The sequence below is a fragment of the Mustela lutreola genome, chromosome 12, assembly GCF_030435805.1.
Source record: "Mustela lutreola isolate mMusLut2 chromosome 12, mMusLut2.pri, whole genome shotgun sequence".
In the NCBI taxonomy this organism is placed as follows: domain Eukaryota; kingdom Metazoa; phylum Chordata; class Mammalia; order Carnivora; family Mustelidae; genus Mustela; species Mustela lutreola.
This window is the reverse complement of record NC_081301.1, coordinates 38703871-38731283: the sequence shown is the minus strand read 5'-3', so window position 1 is coordinate 38731283 and position 27413 is coordinate 38703871. Positions and strand designations below refer to the sequence as shown.

The 27413-nt window shown below is 36.4% G+C and overlaps 1 pseudogene; it reads left to right on the top strand.

Moving 5' to 3' along the window:
- The window catches only part of LOC131812124 (GTP-binding nuclear protein Ran-like), an 80735-nt pseudogene extending 53671 nt beyond the window's left edge, over positions 1–27064 (top strand).
- The last annotated feature ends 349 nt before the right edge of the window (positions 27065–27413 follow it).

Here is a 27413-nt window from a genome sequence, read left to right as displayed (position 1 = left end):
AAACCATGCTTCATAGTGTGGACATGCAGAAAAATTTTAGGTCTCTCCCAGTTATTATACATTTTTAAAGTTCTATTTATTTATTTTTGCTCTTCAAAAATGCACTTCAGTAATCATCCCTGCAGGTCAATCTCTGTGCTTGCTTATTATTTCCTAGAGTAAAAGTTCAAATTACTAAGCCCAAAGCTAGGGATGCTTTTGTATTAATTGCCAAATTATAGTTTAGAAAGGTACCCATTAATGTTCTCATATGCAGTTTGTGGCAACATCCATTTTACAGAGATTAACAGAGATGACAAGATAAAACTTAATATTATTTTTATTTTAAATCTTTACTAATTTTAGAGGTAAAAATAAAAACTCATCTCAATTTATATTTAATTACTAGTGAGACTGAGCATTTGTTTATATATGTGTTTCTAGGCCACTGATATTTCATTTTTTTATTATTTGTATGATTTGACATAATTCTCTTTTAAGTTGTTCAACTATTTCTTATATGGTTTACACAAACTGGGTAGGAGACAATGAATATCTTCAACTTCACTCAATAGAACCAAACTGTTTTTGTTTTATAAAAAGTTTTATATTCTTACCCAATTATTGTACTTTCAGACTTTTAAATTTTACTAATTTGGTGAGTATTGTGGTTTCTCATTATAATTCTGATTTGCATTTTTGTAATTGTTAACAAAGTTGACTTTGTGATATACTTATCATCTAGCTGGATTTTGTGAATCTTTTTCTATCAGACTGGCTTTTTCTCATTGTGTGTGTATGTGTGTGTGTGTGTGTCTACATACATACATATATGTTTTAAATGCTATTTATTCTATAGATAAATATGTCTTTTTAAAAGATACCTGCTTATTGCTGGTAGGCAGAAACACAATTGACTTTTTATACTTAGTTTGTATCTATTAACTTTGTCAAAGTCCCTTACTAATTCAAATAAAGAATTTGATATTATTTTGTATTTTCTACAACACAGTGATAAATTTAAATTCTTCTTTCCAATCTTTAAATCTGTAACATATTTAATCTATTCTTCCTCCCTCCCCTCCTTCTTCCTTCCTTTTCAGTGTACAGCACTAGTTAGAATGTCCAGTTCACTGAAGAGAAGTAACATTGGTAGGCACTCTTGATTATCACTTTCTACAGGAAAGTCTTAATTGTTTCATCATTCATAGTGATGTTTCCTCTAAGTTTCTTTGGGCTGCATTTTGAGTACATTTTTCATATTTTAATTCACTAATTCCCTTTTCCACTTTGCTATGATGCTTAGCCCCTGCTTTGAGTTTCTAAACTCAGATATTATTTTTTTATTTCTAAAAGCCTCATGGACTTGTGTTCACCAAAATCTTCTTGGTTACTTTTAATTGTCACTTGTTCCTTACATATATTCTTCTTTCCTTACATATATTCTTCTTTCTGTTTTTTATTTATCTAAATGTATTACATATACTAATTTGACATCCTGTCTGTGATAAACCTAGTAACTAAACCCTCTGTGGATGAAGTGGTTATTTGTTTTTTCTAATGACTCTTATTCATAGTTCTTATTCTCTCTCTCTCTCTCTCTCTCTCTTTGTGATATGTTTGATTGTGAGCTCATTTTCCTTTGGAAAACTTATATCCATGGAAATTCTTTGATGCTTGCATTTATTTAAGGCTTTCCTCTCCAGAGAAGATAAACATCTGTTTCTATCAGAAGTCTCCATTACTACCAATGAGATTTTAATTTAAACTAAATTTTCAGACTTTCATCAGGTTATCTTTGAGCTAACATAATCTTATGAATTTGGTTCCTTCCTAGGTAACAGCTGGCTTGAGATTATGAAGAATAAGAAGAAATTATTTTTCCCTTCTTCCAGAAAAAATGTTGAAGAGGACATGCTATTTTGTTTCTTTGTGGGATTTCTTCCCCCTTGGGATTTCATCCTTAGGGTCCTGATTCTATGTGTATCTTATTTTATCATAATCACCACATATAACTACTAGAGTTCTCATTAATCAAAACAGGGGCTGCCTTAAGCAAATTACATTTTTCACATTTCCCTCCAGTTAGTTAAATAAAACTATTCACATGCTGTCTCCCAAAAACATTTCTCTATAAAAAACTAATTTTTAACAATTTTAAGTATTTTTAGAATTTTAAAATAAGAATATTATAGAAACTTAAGATCTTGAAAAGTTCAGTCGCAAGGAACAATAACATGGAGATAAATTAATATGGTTGCAGGGTGATAGATATTTTAAATTCATGCATTTTGGATGGTATATCTTTATCTATACTTTCTTTTCTAATTCTCCAAGCAGAGCAGAATTATTCACAAAAGTATGGATCATCACAAAAATGAAGACTGCAATCATTTCTTGTACGAAAAGTTACTCAGAATCCAATCAATGATATTATTACTCATAAACTATATAATTATTTGTAATTATACTTTAAAAACTTAGAAACTCACCCTGGGGCAAATAATACATTATATGTTAATAAAAAAATTAAAAAGTAAAATAAAAATAAAAACTTAGAAACTCAGAAAACTTGTATTCTTCCATATTAGATGTTATTAGTTGTATAATAACAACTCTATTTTTAACTACTGAACCTCAGGACATCTAGGTGGCTCAGTCAGTTAAGTGTCTGCCTTCAGCTTCAGGTCATGATCCCAGGGCCCTGGGATTGAGTCCCCCATTGGGCTCTCTGCTCTATGGGGAACCTGCTTCTCCCTCGCCCTCTGCCTGCAGCTCTCCCTGCTTGCACGCTCTCTCTCTGATAAATAAATAAATAAAATCTTTAAAAAACAAGCAAACAAACTACTGAACCTCAACATTTTCAACATTTACCAAATACCTTTGAAAGAAATACCAACGATGAACTTAGTTCTCAGCATTAAAAATAAGGTAGGGAGCCATTATAAATGGATGGATTCTCTTATGTTAAGTTGCCCTAATGCTTGTTATCCAGTAGTAGATCTATTAATGTTCAATTGACATGAGAAACATATGCATCTTGAGATATGTAAATATATTAATATGATATATAGATATATTGATATATACATCAAATATATATATGATCCATGTATATTCTTTTACTACTCCCTATATTTCATTTTGTCTCAAAGTCAATCAGAAAAATCATCATCCTTGGATATAGATCCAATTATTTTCGTCCATGATGAAAAATGAAATACTGCCATTCTATAAATAGAAAAATACAAAGATTTTTAAGGTTACAACATATATTTAAAATAATATTTCTCTTTAACTTATAATAAATGTTGTTCAATAAAATGTGAGGTATCCCATAAAGATCCACATCTTTATTAACATATATCACACTACACCATGTTTTTTCATCTTTAATAATCACCCAAGGAAGATAATTCAAATAATGGGACATAATTCAAATATGAAAAGAAGTCATCCTCTCACATAATTAATATTACTAGATGGTTTTTTCTTCATATCTTAATAGATATGACAACGATATGATTCATATATTCAAGAGGGTAATTAAACTGCCACATGTTCAAATCAAATTTAGGACAAAACTGATTAAAAGTGTCAATTCCCAGCAAAAATGACTGATTGGCTTAAGGTACTGAGTGTTCTGAAATATTCAGAAAGTCAAGTTTAAGGGAAAAGGAACCTGTATTTGTTTCCTATTTCTGCTGTAAATCATCTCCACAAATTTAGTGGCTTAAAACAACACAAAATTATCATCACACTGTTTTGGAGTTCAGAAAGCTACAATGGGTCTTATGAGGCTACAATCAATTTGTTTTATTTATCTCTGTTTGTACAGTAACTACCCCAGTTCCTAGGCCCTACACGGAGCTAAGTGAATGAACAAAAGAACTGTAGACCTGGAAGTTACCATAAATCACTGGAAAACCAAGGATCAGAGTATTCTGATGCCATCCCTCTTGGCTAAAAAGCAGGCTGGTCTAGAAGACAATAAAAGCCAGAGAATGAACAGTTGGAAATCAGAACTGTGAGACAGGTACTGAGCAATTTCATGCTCATATTCTCAGCAGCATTCCTGAGACAGTCATGGCAGTTTCATCTGCAAGGATGTTAAAGTTCATAAGGTGACTCAAAAATATCACCGAATATTTCCTTCATGCTAGTCAAGGTTGATGGGTGTTGGCCTCATGTGAATCTAGCCTCTTTCCTTCGGGCACATCTTGCTCCTTCATAAAATATCAATATTGCCAAGGGTACACAGAACCCTTGGTGAACAATGTAGTTTTTCCTCATATGTGGAAATACCTAAGGCTTTCTAGACATCTAGTGGTTTTGGCTAGGAAGCTTCACACCTCATTTTGAAGCATGGCTTTCTCGCCATGATTATACTGAGGTACAAGGAAGACAGCTGGAAGGATTAGTAGACAAAGGCCCTGATTGGTAAACAATTAATAGACATCAAATGACCCAGAAACCTGTACAGAAATGGCACTAAGGTGTCATGATTCAATCTGAATGCGATTTCTGCCTGCAAATGTTTGATTGAAAACAAAGCAGTAAGAATCACTATAGAGAGGCTACAAAGACATTTTTATAGGAAGTTGAATAGTCTTGCTACAGCCTGATAATTTGTTAGGTTTCTTCAAGAAATCTGCAATATTGGCACTTCAGAGGGGAGAGAAGTCTTATATATAGGCACTGGGCAGCTTAGCTGGTTTATTTTCCTAGCAGAAGTTTTTAAAATCACACTTGACTTAATATGGTCCTAAGCAGTTAGGAGTCAATGAGAGCATTACTTCATGGATTTTTTTCTCTTTAGGGGCAAAAGGGTTGTAGACAGGGTACTAATGAAATCTCAGTGAACTCCCATTGCATGAGTCTTGGCAATAACAATAATCACCATTTTGGATCTTCTTGGAAGCATTTTCAAAGTTTTACAGTACTAGGACCCTAAAAAATGAGTGTATCAAAACATATAAATAAATAATTTTACTAAAAATACTCCAAAATTTAGGATAAGCTTGGAATGCTAGATTTTTAGTGTATCAAAACATATAAATAAATAATTTTACTAAAAATACTCCAAAATTTAGGATAAGCTTGGAATGCTAGATTTTTAAAAATACACTAACACTTCTCATGGATGTCAGTGTGGTATAATGGAAATAACATAGTCTTTTGAATCAAATGGACTTTGGCCAAACCACAGTAGTATTACCGAGCCAGGTATAACCAGTCAGATATACTTGGGGAAGCCTTCTGACAAGTTCAGTTTCTAATTTTATTATTTTTAAAATGGGAATATTCATGCCTGCCTTGTGAAATTGTTTTGAGAATTAGAAGAGATCATGTATGTGAAGTGCTACACACAGTGACTAGTCATAGTAGGTCCATATTCTGTCAGTTCCCTCTCGCTTAAACAGGGACAAACATGCCATTCTATGGCAGCACCTTCCTTCTGATTCTCCCATTGTCCACTTGCTGCTTCTCATCATAAGATCTTAATACAAATAAAAACATGAGTGTTTTCTACCACCAGATGGTCATTTGTTTTATCTGTACCTTGTCTACTTCTCAATTAAAAATAATAAAGGCTAGAATGCACTGAACTGGGTGCAAGGGGAAGAAGTAGGAAGGAAAAGCACAGAGGGGGTGTACCAGACAGCCTGAAAGTTCAGAGATCTCAAAGCCAAAGCTGCTCCTCAACAGAAGTCTTGCTACTCACCATGAGTAAATCCTGCTATTTCCACTCATGGACAAACGGAGTCTCTTCTCAAAAAGTTATCGCTGAAATGTATGGCTATGGTTTATGTTTTCTGTGGGGCCACTCTCTGACAGAGCACAACAATGTTCCCTTGCTTCTTCCCACCCATCAGCCTCTATTCTGAGTTTCAGAAGATTAGCTGACCCATTTCTACAACAAATTGTGATAGTACTATATTCTTTAGCACAATCTTGGGTCAAGCCACATTTTGACTAGTTGTTTTGGGTTTTAGGGTTTTTTTTTTTTTTTCCCAAACTGCTCCTGAAAACCTTCAAACTTAACCTCCTATCCAATTTCCTCGCCAGCTACTTTATTAGGAAGGCTGAAGGAACCTAAAGTGAGTCCTTCCTATATCCTCCATATTTCTCCTTACCTAGACTGGTCTTCCACCATTCAATTTTTTTATAACTTAGGGGAAGGAGGTGACTTATTTACACCCCTTTTCAATCTCAGCCTCTCTTGTTACACTCTGATAGCCTCAGACTAATTTCTCAGTCCCTGCTACACCAATATTTAGGACAGTCATTCTCATTAGACAAGTCAGAACATGTCATTCCTTTCTCCAAAACATTTCCATAGATCTTTATGCCCTAAGGTCAAGTGCCAGATCTATATGATGGCATGTGATAGCACAAGTTCCATCTGCTTTCTCCAACATCAGTATCTGCTACATGTTCTTCCCTTTTCAGGTTAACCAATAATTTTCTGGATCCGAACCATTCTGCGGTCTTACACCTTTCCATGCATTTGCTCATAAGTTTTCCCTTTCAATTTTATAGATCCTCTCCACCTCTTCTCCACCAAGGTTGAACTCAGAATTACCTATTTCATATGTTTTCTCTGATTTCCCAAACTGGAATTAATCCTCTTTATATTTTTTTGCTGCTTCTTTCTCAATTGTAAGATGTCTATTTACCTATCTTCTTCTTTCTGTCTCTCACTCTCTCTCTTTCTCTCTTCCTCCAGGAGACTATAGCTCCTTGATGTGAAAATAAGTGTTAGTGATCTACTTTCCCAGAGTACAGAGGATAATGGTTTGATTATAGCAAGTGTCAATAAAGGCTTGGTGAATGAGTAAACACAAAAGGAGGTGCTATTTATTTATACTTCCCTTGCTATAACCAATTCTCATAGCAGAGATTAAGATGGTAAAATTTGTGATGAAACACAAAGTGAACATTTTCTTCTTGACAATCTTATGGATAAACTTGAAGGACTTTGAGGGATGGACGGCCCCCTTCCAGATGTCCTCATCCTGAAAAATTCCTAACTTGGGACTGAATTAAAGGAACTGCTCCCTAAGTCCAGGATACCGGAACTATGTTAAGAGTCATAAACCCAGTAAGGGGCCAACTGCTTTCTGCTCTAAGGAAAATCCCTAGAACTCTGAAGACTTTATTGTCACTTCCAAGATGGAATGTAGGCTTGAAACTCTTAAAAACACTAGGGCCTTTTGCCAGATAAAACCTAAAACTAGCAGGAAATGGCAAGGAGAGTTAACGATCATGGATGACATTTAAATTTGTCTTATTTGACCTGCAAGGGACAGAATTTATTGTGTGAAACCAGTGACATCTGAAGATACAGTTTATCTAGAAGACCAAGTGGGTATTAAGCCCCTTGGAATCTATATTTCCAGACTAGTACCTAGTTGATTAACCCCATATTACTACCATGTATCACCTATGAACTTAGGCATTTCCTAAAGCAGAGGAAGGTTCCCACAGAAAGTGGAGGCTGGCGACTGCCTGGTTGAATTAGCACGTATTTGGTGGGATAAATGAACAAGTTTGAAGAGTTTACCCATTTCTCCTCTAATAAGACAAACAGAACCAATTCTACCAATATATCTGCTTTAGACTATATAAAAATGAAAAAGGGGGAGATAAAAGCCTCCAAGGGCAGTTGTTCCACATATTACTCCACCTTCCACTTGTGTCTGCTCAAGGCCTTGGTGTTAATTTTAGGGAATTATAAATACGTGCTTAGGGCTCAGCTACTTTCTGACCTTACCAAAAAGTTCTAGTAATAAGTGACAAACTGTGTTGAAGGGACTTGAACTTTTTATGGGAAAATGACTAAATCTAAATGAATTGCAATTATTAAACCACTACTAACAGCAAACAGTCACTCCTTCGGATACAGACAATACCCCAACTACTATTAATGAGTGTATTCTCCAACTTACAAATCAGAATAGGTCTGTTAATTCTCCAGGAATTCCTGCAATTACAAGAACTGATAGATGGTTCTCTGGCTTCCGTGGCCCTTCTGTGGCTAAAATAATAGAATTGTAATTATCGTTACTAAAATGAAACATTTTTATTTACCCACTGTAGGACATGTCTCTCATCTCTGAGTTATGAACTACCAAAGAGAAGTTTCCCATCTAACACATAATGGTGCTGGGAATTCTTTTTTTTTTTTTTTAAGATTTTTTCTTTATTTATCTGACAGAGATCACAAGTAGGCAGAGAGGCAGGCAGAGAGAAAGGAGGAAGCAGGCTCCCTGCAGAGCAGAGAGCCCGATGTGGGGCTCGATCCCAGGACCCTGGGATCATGACCTGAGCCGAAGGCAGAGGCTTAACCCACTGAGCCACCCAGGTGCCCCTGGTGCTGGGAATTCTTAAAACTAAAAACAGGCCATAACTTTGTTATAAACTTGACTTATGAGCTTCTTCACACAAAGAGATGTTAATACATGAATTTTTCCACTTACCATAAATTCAGATTGCAACTAAGTGGTTCTGGGATAATGCCTAATATCTCTCCACAAAATATAATCTCACTTCTCCTTTAAGGGAATTCTCTGTAATCCATGCTAATCTGGTTTTCCTGTTCTCCACTCATGGGTTGCCCCCAAATCTTAGTGCATTTATATGTTTGAGATTTTCCACTAAAAATTTTAAATATATAAAAAGTTGGATCAAATTATATTATTTGAAAAGTAGACTTGAGAATATAAAAGATGTATTGCTGCTCCAGTGAGAGAAAACCCATAATGTTTCTAACATAAAACTGTATGTATGTACCCTGTAAAAATGTTTTTTTAGCCAGATTTTATACTAGTTCAAGTATATTATTTAAATGGAAAATACTTCAGATTTAAGTTTGTAAAAATAAACTCTCTTCACCAAACTATTTGTGTTATAATATATTATGAAAGATGTTTATTTAGCTTCAATATTTCTATTTTCATAACCTTGAATTAAATTGTGTGTCATAAAGCTTGAACCCTTCCTGTTTTTATACTGTAGTTATCTTGTCATTATAAATCTTCAGGGATTTCATTTTTACACCTACAGTAAAAAGCAATGCAAATTGTAAAATGTAATATCTATCTTAGTGAGTTGAGGGAAAATAGCTAGTAATTTGCTTGGTAAGTGAAGCAAAATATTAAATGATTTATTATGAGATTTTATATTGTATTGAGAACTGTGAAATAAATCTTACTATATTTGAATAATAACGGTGGGCAAATCACTTTCTATGACTTCTCTATCATAGTAAAGGAACCATGATTATCCTTCATTGATTCAGGAATGGATCTATTTGTCACTTTCAACATGACAGAGCTAAGTGATGTTAGGACATAATAAGCTTCCCCTAACCATTTTGAATGTCTGTATTAGGGAGGGGGAAAAGTGGAGGGAAAAAAAGCAGTAAATAGTAAGGACAGTGAAGAGAAGTTTGAAGGACTTTAAAAAGATGCAGTAGAGGGGGAATATATCGTGTTAAGAGTACAAGCCAAATGCATTTATGTGTGGGTGACTGATAGTGATGTGAAATCCCACAGGTCTTAGATGAAGAAAACCACAAAAAGTCTCTTAAGTGTGATTCAGATGTACATGCATGGAGAAGGCAGACATTGTTCTTCATGAAAATTAAATACTATAAAGATGTCCATTTATCTCAAAATAATTTAAAAGTTCAATGTGTAACACTAAACTTGTAAACATATTTTTTAAATTAACAAAAATTTTAAAACATCCGAGATTAGCTAAAAATTTGAAAAAAATGAAAAGAAGTTTAATTTCTCTGTCAGATAATGAATACACTATAAAGCTATAATTATAATAGTTTAGTCTGGAAACAAGAACAAACCAACAGGCCAACTGAGCAGAGAGTAAAAGAACTCCAATCTATCATACTAGAATCTATTTGTATTTGTATCTTAAATTTATATAATCTCTTGTTATTAATTTTATATAGAATGGAGGCAGGAATATAATGCCAAATATTTAGAAAATAATATTATTCAGTAAGTATAGTATTGGTTACCTCCATAAAAGGAAAAAAAAATATTTAGATCTTCAACAAAGAGTTATTTGTGGGAAAATAAACCATAAGAATAGTGGAAGACTCTACATCTGGAAGGAAACTAAGCTATAAGTTTAAGAACAAAGGTAGGATTCTGAAAAATGGTTAATATGAATATGACACCTTTCAGCATATCAAAAACACCCCAAGAAGACTAAGGAGAAAGTAGGAAAATACCTGTAGGGTAAAAACGGTCATTCACGTAACATAGAAAATGCTAAAACCCCAAGAGACAGATTGGCAAAATTGTTGAAACAATGAACTGCAAGCACTGGAAGTATTTATAGCTAAGAAACATGTTCAACTTGTAATAATAATTTTAAAAATCTAATTAAAATAACAATGCTGTATCACATTTTAAAGAAGTTAACTTTCTATTCCAAAGACATTTTGAAAAGTGTGGGGGGAGGAGGAATGAAATCAGTTTTTATTTAGCCTAAGGTTTAGAAAACCTCAGCCAGAGCATTTACTAAGAGGAAATCACAATAACACGGTCTCAAGTCCTAAAAAAGGAATTACTTTTAAAATTTTTATCATATACAAGCCTTATTCATATTTAGTACTGGTATGCATACCTATAAACAGAAAGTAAATGTGTAGAGAGAAAGAAAAGTGGGTCATTAATGACAATTGCCTCTTATGATACAATATAATGGGTTCTTAATGAACTAGTCTAAACAGGATATAAGTTTTAGAAACCTCTTCAAAGACCTAAACTAACAGAAAAACCTAGACATTCCCCTTTCTGTTTACACTTTGAATTTAAACCATGGGTCAGGAGTAAAGCATGATAGATTTTAATAGAACCTTCTGCTAAAGCCTTTCCTCCAGCTCTGGTCCCTGTCCTAAGCAAAGTAGTGGCAACTCTGTGATCCTTTGTTAATAGCCTACTTCACTGCCTAATTAGGAAGGTCACACATAAAAATACTCCTATCTCCACACTCTTTCAACTGCATGTGTATTACATTAATTCCATTTAATTTATTTAAATCCATAATATATGTCAAAGATTATACAGCATATTATATCTATCTTACAGTTCAGCCATAAAATGAATTACTGAAAGGTCAGCCTGATGCTGGGTTTCACTAATTTAATTATGAATTGCTTTTCCATTTACTACTGAATGACTAGAATAATGCAACATTGGGTGATGTTTTATAATAACAGAATGCATTAATACAGCCATAATTCAAATAAAACATGATTATTCTAACATTCTCATTCTGGCCTGTGACTTCATTTCACTGCAGAGTGATGAAAATAAAAAGAGAATACCTGGCATTACTTTCATGACCCCCCCAAACATCAACAGGTACACATAACACAAGGATGGTGGAAACTTTTTATTATCTTGAAAATACAGTCAGTTTATCTAACTGATAACTAATAATTATTTATTATAACTAATAAATCACAAGTTTTATTATTTTTTGAATGATCCAACTACAATATCTACCTACCCAAAGCCCATATATAATGCAAGCTCCCCATTAAAGCTGTTCTCCTTAGAAATAGGGAGTATACATGAGTGAGCAAATAATAAAAATACAACATTTATAGCACTTCATTATGATCAACTATATTATTTCAATTTTTTTGTGACTTCTTCCTGATTTCTTCATCTCTTTATCATTCAGAATTGTAAGACTGGAAATTTCTCTCAGTTGTGCTTCTCTCCACTTTAGAAAGACAATTTGGGAAAGATTCTCTTTCTCTTTACCATATACTTGCTCTATCCAATTTTTCTTCTTTCATACTTTCTTTTTTTTTTAATATTTTATTTATTTATTTGAGAGAAAGAGAGAATGAGAGAGAGCACAAGAGAGGAGAAGGTCAGAGGAAGAAGCAGACTCCGCACAGTCTGCTAAAGCCTTTCCTCCAGCTCTGGTCCCTGTCCTAAGCAAAGTAGTGGCAACTCTGTGATCCTTTGTTAATAGGATCATGATCTGAGCCGAAGGCAGTGGCTTAACCAACTGAGCCCCCCAGGCACCCCTAAAGTGTATTTTTTTTTTTTTAGTAATCTCCATACCCAACATAGGACTTGAACTCACAACACTGAGATTAAGAGTTGCACACTCTTCTGACTGAGCCACCCAGGCGCCCTTCTTCCATACTTTCTTGAAAGCCAAGCCATCAGTCCAATATCCACATAATCCCCCAAAACTACTTTTCAAGATCATTAGTAAGGTCTCCGTTTTCATCTTACGTGAAGCTCTACAGCATTTAAAAGAGTTTTCTCCTCTTCTCCCTGACACATGACCTTATATGACATGTGGGACTAGTCAGTGCTCTGTGAAGAAGTCTTTGGTGGAGACCGTGCAGACTGGTCTGAACCCTGGTAAGCTGCCCATACAGGAGCACAGGCAGGCCTTACACAGACCCAGCATGCCCTGTAGGCTCCACTGCTAGATCTGGGGGTGTTTGTGAAATCTATAAACAAATGGAATGGATTTCCCTGATACTCCTAGTTGTCCTTAAGAGCATCCCAGAGGCTCCTGGGTGGCACAGTTGGTTGAGTGTTGGACTCTTGGTTTGGGCCCAGGTCCTGATCTTAGGGTCATGAGACCCAGCCCCCTGAGGGCTCTGTGCTCAGTGGGGAGTCTGCTTCAGATTCTCTCTCTCTCTCTCCCTCTGGCCCTTCAGCTTGTGTGCGCTCTCTCTCTCTCTCTTTCTCTCTCTCTCCCTCCCTCTCTCAAATAAATAACTAAATCTTTAAAAAATGGAGGAGGAAGCAGCATCCCATGATCATACTGTTTATCAGTTCCTAGATAACAAGTTTTCCCCCAAATTGTACAAACAAGATCCAGAGAGGAACTCAATGAAAGAGAAAAAAAAATAAAATAAAATAAAATAAACCAAACCAAACCAAACCAAACAAATGCAGTATCAGGGGTCTTGCACACCATCACGAGGAGAACACACAGTAACAGGCATGTGAATGACTTAACTCCTTGCAACTCTGGTGCTCAAAGACAGGAAATATGTCATGTTCTCTTTAGAAATACGGTGTGAGGGTTTCAAAAATAAGAACAAAAACTACCAACTAAAGGAGTCCAAAAAGTCTTTGTGGAAGAGGTGGTACTTCACCAGGGCATCACATTCATTCATGACTTGGCAGGGCCTTGAGTGTAGAGAAGAGGAGTTACCAGAACAAGATATTGAAGGAACAAAGGAAAAGTGAAAACAAAATCCAGAGAATGATAGAGAAGCGATGAGAATTTTGGTTAGCCTGGGTCATAGCGTGCCTATAAAAAGTGATGCTTATGTAACAGCCTCCTCACTGCTGCTGTTACTTCCATGTTCTACCATCTCTAATCCATCCTATGCTCCACTATGAGAAAAAGTATCTCAGATGCAACCTTCCCTATGTGTCCTCCCAAAACACCATCCTCACTTTTCAAGACTTAGGCAATGAAATGCAAATACTCGAATAGCTAAAGGGATATTGAAAAAGAAAGCCAACGTTGGTGGCATCACAATTCCGGACTTCAAGCTCTATTACAAAGCTGTCATCATCAAGACAGCATGGTACTGGCACAAAAACAGACCCATAGATCAATGGAACAGAATAGAGAGCCCAGAAATAGACTCTCAACTCTATGGTCAACTAATCTTCGACAAAGCAGGAAAGAATGTCCAATGGAAAAAAGACAGCCTCTTCAATAAATGGTGTTGGGAAAATTGGACAGCCACATGCAGAAAAATGAAATTGGACCATTTCCTTATACCACACACGAAAATAGACTCAAAATGGATGAAGGACCTCAATGTGCGAAAGGAATCCATTAAAATCCTTGAGGAGAACACAGGCAGCAACCTCTTCGACCTCAGCCACAGCAACATCTTCCTAGGAACAACACAAAAGGCAAGGGAAGCAAGGGCAAAAATGAACTATTGGGATTTCATCAAGATCAAAAGCTTTTGCACAGCAAAGGAAACAGTTAACAAAATCAAAAGACAACTGACAGAATGGGAGAAGATATTTGCAAACAACATATCAGATAAAGGACTAGTGTCCAGAATCTATAAAGAACTTAGCAAACTCAACACCCAAAGAACAAATAATCCAATCAAGAAATGGGCAGAGGACATGAACAGACATTTCTGCAAAGAAGACATCCAGATGGCCAACAGACACATGAAAAAGTGCTCCATATCACTCGGCATCAGGGAAATACAAATCAAAACCACAATGCGATATCACCTCACACCAGTCAGAATGGCTAAAATCAACAAGTCAGGAAATGACAGATGCTGGCGAGGATGCAGAGAAAGGGGAACCCTCCTACACTCTTGGTGGGAATGCAAGCTGGTGCAGCCACTCTGGAAAACAGCATGGAGATTCCTCAAAATGTTGAAAATAGAACTGCCCTATGACCCAGCAATTGCACTACTGGGTATTTACCCTAAAGATACAAACGTAGTGATCTAAAGGGGCACGTGTACTCGAATGTTTATAGCAGCAATGTCCACAATAGCCAAACTATGGAAAGAACCTAGATGTCCATCAACAGATGAATGGATCAAGAAGATGTGGTATATATACACAATGGAATACTATGCAGCCATCAAAAGAAATGAAATCTTGCCATTTGCGACAACATGGATGGAACTAGAGCGTATCATGCTTAGCGAAATAAGTCAAGCCGAGAAAGACAACTATCATATGATCTCCCTGATATGAGGAAGTGGTGATGCAACATGGGGGCTTAAGTGGGTACGAGAAGAATAAATGAAAGAAGATGGGATTGGGAGGGAGACAAACCATAAGTGACTCTTAATCTCACAAAACAAACTGAGGGTTGCTGGGGGGAGGGGGTTTGGGAGAAAGGGGTGGTATTATGGACATTGGGGAGGGTATGTGTTTTGGTGAGTGCTGTGAAGTGTGTAAACCTGGTGATTCACAGACCTGTACCCCTGGGGATAAAAATATATGTTTATAAAAAATAAAAAATTATATTAAAAAAAAAAAGAAATGCAAATACTCTGACACAATATCCAAGACCCTCTATAACCCCATTTTTATTTATTTTTTGTTATCACAGAAAATATGCCCTGAATATAATTACATAATGTAATTACCATTACATCATGGTAAGCGATGTATAAGACAGTAACAATGCCTCAACCAGGGGCTTTTCTGGGAAGTCATCTCTTCCATTACCCCACTCACATAAGATTGAAACTGAAGTGAAAATTAAGGTAGCTTTTGTTTAAATACCAATCATTGGAACTGCCAATAATTACTATAGAAATTAAGAAAATAGAAAACCAGTATATGCTCAAGGGGGAAAGTGAACTTTCTTTAAAATATCATTCAGTTTGACTTCATTTATAATTAATAACAACTGTGATGGTTTCCCTAAAGCCCAGGGATGAGTTAAATTTTTCCCCTTTGTTTATGAGCAAATGAATAATGTTTCTTAAAATTTGACTTGGTTTCTGCATAAAGGAGAAACTAAGATTTGGGGCTCTAATTCTTAACTATGATAAGTTCTCAGAAATTCAAAGAAGCCAACTAATTGTTAACTACTATTTTAATTTCTGTCATGCATTATGAAGGACAATGAGTTTTGTCTACCTAACAAGGTGTATTAGGATATTAAATCAAAAACTTATACTCAACAGCACAATTCTTTAAAAAAAAAAAAAAAGCCATTGCCCATATTAAAGATAAGAATAGGTTTAATTACAGAAAAAGATTTTGAAAGTATAATATTTGTCCCCATTGGTCTAATTATGAATATGCATAATAGTTTGAGAATTACCACAGGTATTTCTTTAATTCTATATGTAAAGTCTTCCCTACACACTACAAAACATGGATAATTAACTTTCACTGATGGCATGAATCGAATGTTTTGAACATACCCAAACCCCAATCTTCTACATTGACGACCAAAGAAATATTCAAAGACAGGTGAAAAAAAAAATCTTCCATTGCTAAAAACTCAGAAGGTGGTGTAAGTCCACAGTCTAGCCTTTGGGAAGAGAAAATATGCCCACCAAAGAATCAAGAAAAATCCCCCCCAAACTTAGAAACTCAAAGACATAGGAGCAAAGAGCAGATCCCAAGCCTTTGGGTAATGAAGAGGCACCACAGCTGCTCATTACCCCCAGCTAACTCTTGGGTTGCTAGGCTTAATAAAAAGAGAAGAAGGTAGTGACAACAAACTCACAATAGTGAAGTGCCACATGGAGGACCGCAGCTAACTCTGGACTTTCCTAAATATGCAGAAATGAAATGTCTTAGGTAGAGTGATGCTTTCTCATTTGGTATGATTGTTCCTTACATACTTAATATAGGCCACTACATTTTCATGCTAACAGCCTAGCTTGTATTCCCTCATTTTTTTTCACACTCACATGAACAGAGGCAATATTTATTTAATGAATTTGAAGCCATTACATTTAAAACAGTGGATCCTCATTTTCTCGATCACGTAGAATTTGAGAATTTAAGCTAATAAGACAAATACAATCAGAATCCCAGTAATGTCTTCCTCTTTTCTGAATTCTTACCGAAAGGGCATACTGATAACCCAGTTTAATATATCAAGACTTTTAAAAACATAAATGTTAGAAAGATTTATTTATTTATTCATTCATTCATTCATTCGTTTATATTTATTTGATAAAGAGAGAGAGCGTGCACATGAATGGGAGGGACAGAGAGAGAGGGAGACAGAATCTCAAGCGGGCTCCCTGCTGAGTGAGGAACCACATGTAGGGTTCAATCTCATCACCCTGAGATCACGACCTGAGCTAAAACCAAGAGTCCTACTCTTAGCTGACTGTGCTACCCTGGTACCCCTCAAAACTCTCTTGAATAACAAGACAATGTTAGCTCTTGTTGATTGAATCTCCTCATAGGCAAATACGTATCTCCCAGGGCAGCATTGTTCAAAGCCCTGCAGATAAAAGACCAGACTAATTGACAGCACCATTCATCTGCCAGCTCTAGGTATACACTTGACCTTATTCATAATGTTTTTTTGGTTTTTTGGTTTTTTAAAGATTTTATTTATTTATTTGACAGACAGAGATCATGAGCAGGCAGAAAGGCAGGCAGAGAGAGAGAGCAGGCTCCCTACTGGGCAGAGAGCCCGATGCGGGGCTGGGCTGGGATCATGACCTGAGCCAAAGGCAGAGGCTTTAACCCACTGAGCCACCCAAGCACCCCTCACAATGTCTTTGCATGTGCTTTAGATATGTTCAAGTTCCATGAGGATTAGGAGTGATTTTCACAAATTCTTTATGTGTCTTTATCTGGAATTTCAAGTTTCTAAAATGAATACTTATTAATTTAAATTCTTTTAAAAACATATATAAGTATGAAAAGGAAGCTAGCTACATGCAAAACCATGTTTAACCATAATCTACTATCTTGAAATTGAGAATCAAATTTGGAAGATTTGTATTACCAGACTTAAACAAGATCATATGGTATTGGCATATGGATAGATAGATAAATGGGGCAGGTAGAGTTCAAAAGCAAGCACAAAGTTATATGAATAACTGCTTTTTAACAAAGGCAACAATTGAATGTGGAAAGAAAAGTCTTTACAGAAATGGGGAAGAGCAATTGAACATCCATGTAGATAAAAAAATCAATCTTAACCTTGACCTCATATCATACATAATAATTATTCTAAACAGGATCATAGATTGGAATCCGAGAGATTAAACTATGAGGTTTTTAGAAGAAATCATAAAAGGATAACTTTGTGACTCTGGAAAGGAAAACATTTCCTAGGACCCAGAAAGCAAAAACTTAAAATTACAATATTCTCATTAAAATTATCTCATCAAAAAAATGTTTGTAAATGAAGGCAAGGCATAGATTCAGAGAAAATTCTTGTGAAACATAAACCAGACAAGGGACTTCCGTCGGGAAGGTATACGTCACTACTACCAATAAATAAGGCCAATGGCCCCCTTTTTTAAAATACACAAAACACTAAACCAAGAGTTCACATGTGAACCTACATGAATAGCCAATCAGCAAATGCAAAAGTGCTGGACATCATTCGTCGTGAAGAAAATGCAAATTAAAACCATAACAAGCGGGACACCTGGGTGGCTCAGTTGGTTGAGCAGCTGCCTTCAGCTCAGGTCATGATCCCAGCGTCCTGGGATCGAGTCCTCATCGGACTCCTTGCTTGGCAGGGAGCCTGCTTCTCCCTCTGCCTCTGCCTGCCACTCTGTCTGCCTGTGCTCGCTCTCGCTCCTCTCTCTCTGACAAATCAATAAATAAAATCTTTAAAAAAAAAAAAAATAACAAGCTGCAACCATATACCCACTAGAATGGCTAAAATTAAATACACTGACCGCACTAATTATTGGCAAGAATGTGTAGCTAGCAGAACACTAACACACTTCTAGTGGGAATGTAAAATGGTACAATCTCCTTGGGAAAAGTCCTGGCAGTTTCTTACGGTAAACATACTCCTACTTTTGACTCTGCAATTCTACTCCTAGGCATACAAAACAAGAAATGAAAACATAAGCTCATGATAAGATTTATAGAAGAATGGTTATAATAGATTTATTCTTAATATCCGAAACTGGAAGTCATGCAAATGTCCATCAATAGAAGAGTAGAGAAGCAGATGGTGGTATATTCTTACCACGGAGCACTACTCAGTGGAGAAAAGGAACGAATCACTAATATATACAACAGCATGGATGAGTCTCATACCCATTATGCTGTGTAAAAGAAGCCAGTGCAAGTAAGTGCAAATTGTATGATTATATTAATCTTAAGTTCTAGAACAGACAAAATTAATCCATGGCAGGGATGGGGGCCCTTGATTGGCAGGGAATAGACATAAGGAAAGTTTCCAGATGATAGACATATTTTACATCTTGATAGGGTGTGGGTTACATTTGTGCATCTCAATGTAGTGAATTTTACCTTTAAAAAACTATTTAAAAAATTCAATAAAAATGGGAAGAGAGACTAAATTAAAATGATCAGAATATTAGAAAATTGTTTAAGGGGGCACCTGGGTGGCTCAGTGGGTTGGGCCACTGCCTTCAGCTGGGGTCGTGATCTTGGGGTCCTGGGATCGAGCCCCACATCGGGCTCTCTGCTCAGCAGGGAGCCTGCTTCCTCCTCTCTCTCTCTGCCTGCCTCTCTGCGGGCTTGTGATCTCTGTCTGTCAAATAAATAAATAAAATCTTTAAAAAAAAAGAAAGAAAGAAAATTGTTTAAGCTGGGTGCTGGGTATACTCTTCCATTTGCTTTAAGTTTAAATTTTTCTAAATAAAATGTAAAAAAAAAAAATTCTTGGCAATTTTCTTACAAAGAGAATTATACTTACAAAATGAATCCTCTGGCCTAATTATGTGGAATGCCTGGTAATAGCCACTCATTGCAAAAGAAACTTATGATTCACAAAATTTTAAATAATTCTCTTTTTGCCAAAACTTCACATGCCATGTTTTAACTGCAGGGGGGAAATCCATAAAATATTAACCCATAAAGAAACATTGTACATTAGACTTTACTCTGACACTGAATGTCACTTCCCACAGTGCACTGTGTACTTTTCAGATGCTACTAAAAAAAAAAAAAAAAAAAAAAAACCCTCATTTTGTAGCCTAGATTATTATATTAAAGAAAAGAAAATCACAGGCTGACAATGCTTCAAGTATTACAGATCAAAATGGGAAATCATAGTAGAATTAGCAAGGTAGCTGTCTTTCTGAAAAGGATATATGATATTAACCAAATTCATTTTTCAAATTATACTGGTAATATTTTTGGCATTCATGTGTTCCTCCCAGTTTCTAAAATAAACCATAAGTAGATATTTAATAGTATAAATATAAAGTCTAATTGAAGGTAATTTTTTAAAATTTAAATTCAAGTTAGGTATCATATAGGATAGTATTGGTTTCAGAAGTAGAATTTGGTGATTCATCACTTACATAGAACACCCAGTGCTTATCCCAACCAGTACCCTCCTTAATGCCCATCACTCATTTAGCCCACATCAACACCTCCCCTCCATCGGCCTTCAGTTTGTTCTTTGTAGTTAAAAGAACTTAGATAGCCATCAAAAGTTGAATGGATAAAGAAGATGTGGTATATATACACAATGGAATACTATGCAGCCATCAAAAGAAATGAAATCTTGCCATTTGCGATGACGTGGATGGAACTAGAGGGTATATGTTTAGCGAAATAAGTCAATCAGAGAAAGACAACTATCATATGATCTCCCTGATATGAGGAAGTGGAGATGCAACATGGGGGGATTAAAGGGGTAGGAGAAGAATAAATGAAACAAGATGGGATTGGGAGGGAGACGAACCATAAGTGACTCTTAATCTCACAAAACAAACTGAGGGTTGCTGGGGGGAGGGGGCTTGGGAGAAGGGGGTGGGATTATGGACATTGGGGAGGGTATGTGCTTTGGTGAGTGCTGTGAAGTGTGTAAACCTGGTGATTCACAGACCTGTACCCCTGGGCATAAAAATATATGTTTATAAAAAATAAAAAATTAAAAAAAAAAAAACCACAAGGGGCGCCTGGGTGGCTCAGTGGGTTAAGCCGCTGGGAGGAGGGGGGTTGGGAGAGGGGGGTGGGGTTATGGACATTGGGGAGGGTATGTGCTATGGTGAGTGCTGTTGAAGTGTGTAAACCTGGTGATTCAGAGACTTGTACCCCTGGGGCTAATAATACCTTATATGTTTATAAAAAATAAAAAAATTAATTTAAAAAATAAATAAATAAAGTCTTTATGGTTTGCCTCCCTCTCTGTTTTTATCTTATTTTGTTGTTCTTTCCCTTCCCCTATGTTCATGTTGTTTCTTAAATCCCACATATGAATGAAATAATATGGTACTTGTCTTTGACTGCCTTAGTTTGTCTAGCATAATACCCTCTAGATCCATCCACATTCTTGCAAATGGCAAGATTTCATTCTTTTTGATGTCTCAGTAATATTCCATAGTGTGTGTATATATATTTCATATTACAAATTCCATTATATATATAATATATATATTACATCTCTTTATCCATTCATCAGTCAGTGGAAAATTGAAAGGAATATTTTTGTCCTTACCACATTTTTAGAGATTTTCTGTACCTATATCAGAATCAGCCAGATAGTTTTAAAGTTCCCTCAACCTAATTCTTTTTTTTTCTTATCAATATTTCTCCTACATGTGCTGCCATACTGATTTCTAGACTCTCAGTTGCTATTTTATTATAATTTTTATCCTTTTCTTTTACAGTGTTTTATTTTTTAGCAAGCTTTATAACCTCTTATAATTGATTCTTTGACAGTGACTCCAAATTCCACTATGCATTCCTTAATTCCAAACAGTATCTACGCATTCACTGAACAATTTGCTGTATCCACATTTAACCTGTTTGCAAACAGGTCTTAAGTTTCAATTGCACAGTCATAAAAATTTCATTTTCCCTTATTGTGTGTTAAATAAATTGTTAAAAGCAGATCACATTTACACATGAACTTCTTGACTATACTGTCTCAGAGTTGGTTGATAGAAATGATATACTTAACATACCCAAATCCTATGTCACCAGTCACCTGGCTGCCATTCTGAACTGGCAGTTGAATTCAGTTTACGTTGACACAGTTAACCATGAGGCAGAGGGGACTTCCAATCAAGCCCATCTCTTAGAGCCTGAGTAAGAACCACACTGTCTTTAATACTAAAAATGGGCAGAGAAGGATGACCAGGGTTATTTCTTCCCTTCAGGACTGCAGGTTTTTTAGAGGCGTCACCATCCTACCTTCACAACAAAATCAAAATCATGTTGTCAATTTGGAATCAATAGATCTTGGGCTGATGGTGTTTCGTTACCAGTGTTTAATTCCCAATTATACCCCTTTTTATAGTAAAACAGTGGCTATTCACAGTTGTCTATATTTAACTCCTTTGGTAAGTGGTGTGCTGAGGGGTATATGTATAGAGTCACTGACAATCTCTGAATTAGAAAAGATTTGGAAGCTCCTCAAGTCCATTAGTAAGAGGACTTTCCATTTATAACTTCCCCTACTTCTTGTGACATTTACTATTGTGAGAACAAATCTACTTTGCTGTTAATGGGAGTATTTGAGGGAATTATCGAGTAGGGCAGGACTCATGCATATAGATATTGACTCTGAACCTAAATCACGTGGCGCACATGCATGAAATTTAAGCAAAATCTCTGGAAGTTTCCACCAGTTGATCTCATGACGCACAGCAAATTCATTGTTTTTTGACAACTTCAGAAGGGCCACTCTTACTGCCTGTGCACCTAGACAGTGCGCCACTCAGATAAGGTCACCGTGAACATATGGCTAGATGTTTACTTCTGGTAATTCAGTTACTTCTCTTGCTGTCTAAATGTTGCTGACATGGAGACTTTAATTATTGGGATATGTTTTAGTTGCTAGGATACTCATTTTATAGGCAGCACTGAAGCATTTCTATTTAAGCTAGTTTTTAGCTTAAAATCTAAAGTGACAAAAGCCTTAGTACACTAATTAATTCTATACTTCTTATTCCAGAGATTTCAAAGCTACAGGCACTGTAATATAAAAATTACCCATACATTGGCTGATAACAAAAATAAGGGAAATTGACTCTTCTCCTTCGGCTTTATCATTTTTCTCAATTTAATTCCTAAGCACAAAAGTCAGTTCTGGGTCAAGCTAGGCCCAAAAGAGGATCCTGAACCCACCTTCTCCCACAAACACACCAAACCTACAGCTACATACGCAACAACTTCCCCTGCAAAAAAAAAAAAAAAAAAACAAAAAAAAACTAACAACTGCATGATTTCTACAGGTCTGAAAAAATGAGAGAAGGCCCACATCAAAAGGAATAGGAGAGGCTGGGACACAATCTCTCCATAAGCCCCTCTTCCAGCACAGCCACCCACAGTTGAGAGGGAACTGAAAACCCAGAGCTTCTCCTGAAGGAGCTAAGGGTTTGAACCCCACATCAAAAATTCCTAACTTTTAAGATCTGCACCTGAGACATGAACCTCCAAAACATCTAGCTTTGAAAAACAACAGGGCTCGCATCCAGGAAACCCCACAAGGCTGCTGCAATCTGACAAGTACTCTTCAAGGGCACTAGTGCCCACACTCACCTCAGCAGGGCCTAGCAGGAAGTGGTTGGTCTAGAAGTGTAGACGTGAAGGGAAGACATCTGATTTGACACACTTCTGGGCGCCCGAAGGGGTGTTCTCTGGGATGGCGGATGGCAGGCACCTTCTCCACACTCTCCCTATGCATGGCTCCAGCTGGAAGATGCAATCTTTTTTTTTTCTTTTCAACCCTAAGTACAGAAGTCATAGAGTGATATGAAGCCTTCATTATGAGAATTAACCATCATCTACCTCCGCAGCTGTCTTTCTCCACTCCTAATTCTACACACCAGCAGCAATGACTTTTAAATGTGGCTACATATAGTTCTGAAGATGGTTTTCTTCATGTTGCAAAATAAGGTGTACTTAAAGCTTTCTTTATATTTCAAATATAGATTTTCTCCATTTCTTCTCTGCCATTTATATGAAGATTTAGATGATTTATATAATCCTCTCACTCCTCCTATGTCTTCTTACTACAGTTATTTGTTTTTGATTCCTTGACTGAGGAGTATTATGAAAGACAAATTTTATGAATCCCTTAATATATGAAGGTCTTTAACTTCATATTCACTCATGACTAATAATTTGACTGGCATAAGTATTCTAGGTTTAAAGTTACTTTTACTTTGAACTTTAAAGAATTACTCTGTAATCTGCTAGTGGTACTGATCCTGACATGTCCAAACTAGTTATGTCTTATTGTATATATTACTTTCCCTTATAAAAAGCTTTTAGAATCCTCTATACTTGATTTTCTGAAATTTCTTACAGATGTCTAAGGTCATCTCACAGATGTCTCATTTCTCATGCAGAAGATTTTCCTATTTCAAGACCTGTGCTTCCCTTCAGTTCTGGAAATTCAGTTTAAAATTTCATTTAGGGAGGAATACTTTTCACTCCACTTTGTCAGCACTCTCCTGGAAATCTGATCAGTTGAAACTAACTTCTTGGACTGATCTTCCATCTCATGTATTTTCTTTTTTATTTTCTTTTTTAAACATCTTAATTCTATTTTATTTTTTTTCAGTGTTCCAAGATTCATTGTTTATGCACCATAACCAGTGCTCCATGCAATACATGCGCTCCTTAATACCCACCACTAGGCTCACCTAACCCTCACCCTCCTCCCCTCTGCATCTCATGTTATTTTCAAGGGGATTTCTTATCTTCAACAATTACATATGTATATATACATATATACATATACATATACATATGTATATATGTATATATATGCTTGTATGCATATTTTTAATTTCTAAGAGTTCTTTTTGCTGTTATTCCTTTTTACTACATTTTCTTGATATATGGGTAGAATATAAATGTATTCTTGAATTTTTGTAGGCTATTAATTTAAAATGTGTGGGGAGAGGAGGCAAGGTTGTTTGTTTAACTTTCTTTCCTCCATATCAGTTTAAGTTATTTTTTCAATACTTTGAAGACTTTCCTCAGATAGGTAATGAATGTTTACTGTCTCCCCATATTTTAAATAAGTAGAGGGTCTATATCCACAAGCATCTGCTAACAGTAGACTCATTTGAGTTTGAGCAGCCAATAAATGGGCAGCTTCCTGGGGAACCCCTTCTAGGGTGAACATATATAGTAAGTAAAAGAATGGTCTCCCAAGGATGTCCACATCCTATTCTTCAGAATATGTTTGGTTATTTGGCAAAGGGGTATTAAGTTTGTAGACTGGTATAAACATTGCTAATTAGAACGGGGCAGTGGCAGAAGCCAGAACAATTTTGAGGAGCATGACAGAAAAAGTCTACAGTGACTTCAGCAGACCTTTAGTAGAAATATGGATAATAATGATTTCTTAGTAAAGACACAGAAAGAGGTGAGGAGCATGGTAGAGAAGGCATGTATCACTCTGAAGTATCCCTAAATCATAAGCACACTGCTGATAAAAACAGGACAGACATTAAAGGTGCTGCTGGTGAGAACTTAGAAGAAAATGAGGAATATACTATTGGCAACTTTCAGCTCCTTTCCCCCCGCCCCCCGCAGGTATAGAATTTCATCCTCTGGGTAGAATACAATGTATTTCTAAGTTTTTATAGGTCATTATAAGGGGATAAGGGGGAAAGGAGAGGGTGTTTGATTAATTCTGCTTCCTCAAAGGTCAGTTTTTCTGTTTGTGTTGTTCTTTCCTTCCCTGTAGACTTTCCTCAATTGTCTGGGAAAGAAAATCCTTGTAATGGAGTGGCAGACAGCTTAGCCGAACTGTGGCCTGTGGTTCTATAAAAAGCAAAACTTTTAAAAGAGAAATGTAGGTATTTAGTGGAGAAGATTCCAAGTCAAGTGGTGAAAGTGTGAATAGTTTTGTTTTGTTTCCCTTGCTGCTCATTAGAAAAGCGGAGAGGAAAGGGAGAAATTCAGCAAAGAATTGTTTACAAGGAATCAGGACTTCACACTTTGGGAACCTCAGCCTATTTAGACTGCAAGAGATGCTGAAATTACAAGACCACTGCCAGGAAATCATGCTCTAGAGAAACAACTGAGGGTGTCACTGAAGAGTTTCCCCAATAACTGAGAAAAATCAGTAGGTCAGAGTACTCAGACACGCCACAGATAACGCATGCCACACACAGATCTCCTCAGCCAGCTGAGCAAAAGCCACATTTGAGATGGGAATATCCAGGGACATGTCGGAAGGAGGGGCCTCTTGCTAATGAAGTGAATTCCTAGATATGCATGAGTGAAAGGCAGGGTTCTTGAAAATGTTCACCAGCAGATCACTACTAGCTCAGACTGAAAGGAACAGAGAGAGGATAAAATAAAAGGGTTGTATTTTTTTTTAATTATCATTAATAACACAATGCGAGTTTTCTGGAAGCCTAATTCACTCATTGACCTGTATCTTCAGATTCAGGTTCAGTACTTCTGGCAGGACTGCTTCATAGAAGATATGGTATATTTCCACCACAAGGTACATATTACCTAACTGTCTCTTTTTTGTAGGTGATGTTGTTAGCAATTGATGATTGCTGCTTAGACCCATTAATTCATTAGGAGTTGCAAAGCAACTCAGAATACTGATTGTATCATTTCTTCATTTATTAATTTTATTACTTATTGCCGCTGAATGTATTTTTCAAAAAGGTAAAATCATGACTTTCATGCAAATTTAACATAAACACACATCTAGGATTTTACTCAATTCATTACTGAGAAAATGTCATATACAAAAAGCAGTCCAGCCTCAGTCAGATGGGCCGGAGACACTTCTAGAAGCAAGAGCACAGTGGCTGCAACCCCAAGTCCAGTTGAAACTTATATTGGTTGGCGATGGTCCTGAAAAAACTACATTTGTGAAGTGTCATCTGATTGGTGAATTTGAAAAGATGTAACCACCTTATTGTTGAGGTCCATCCCCTTGTGTTCCATACCCACAAAGAACTTATGAAGTTCCTGGTATGGGCTATAGCTGGTCAGGACAAATTTGGTGGGCTGAGAGATGGTTAGGATATCCAAGCCCGGTATGCCACTATAATGTTTGATATAATATGAAGAATTACTTACAAGAATGTGCCTAGCTGGCATAGTGATCTAGTACAAGTATGTGAAAACATCCCCACTGTGCAATGGGGCAACAAAGTAGACATTAAGGACAGGAAAGGTAAGGCAAAATCTATTGCCTTCCACCAAAAGAAATTCTATGACATTTCTGCCAAAAGTCAATACAACTTGAAAAGCCCTTCTTGTGACCTGCTCGAAAACTAATTGGAGATCCTAACTTGGAGTTTGTCACCATGGCTTCTCTTGCCCCACCAGAGGCAGTCATAGACCCAGCTTTGGGAGCACAGTGTGGGCATGATCTAGAGGTTGCTTAGACCACTGCTTTCCCGGCTGAGCATGACAATCTGTGAGCAAGTGCAGCTGGAGCCCAGGGTCAGAAGACCAGTTGTTACAGGCAACTGTCCTGTGATGTCAGTGGTACAGCATGCGTGTCATTTCATTCTATACCTGAGCAGGTCACCTGTGTCATCTTTGGGATGCTGATGGAGATGAACAGACTTCAGAGTGAATACAGCAATTTAAAAAGTACCTTCATTTTTTAGACCTGCATATTTAGCTGTTTTGGAATGCAGTTGTTTGTTTCCTGAGCCTCAAATATAAGACTGCTATCATCACATTTAAAAAAAAAAAAAAAAGTAGTTCAAAGAACATTCTGAGGTGCTAGGAATTTATTATCAATTTAATAAAGGAATGTTAGAA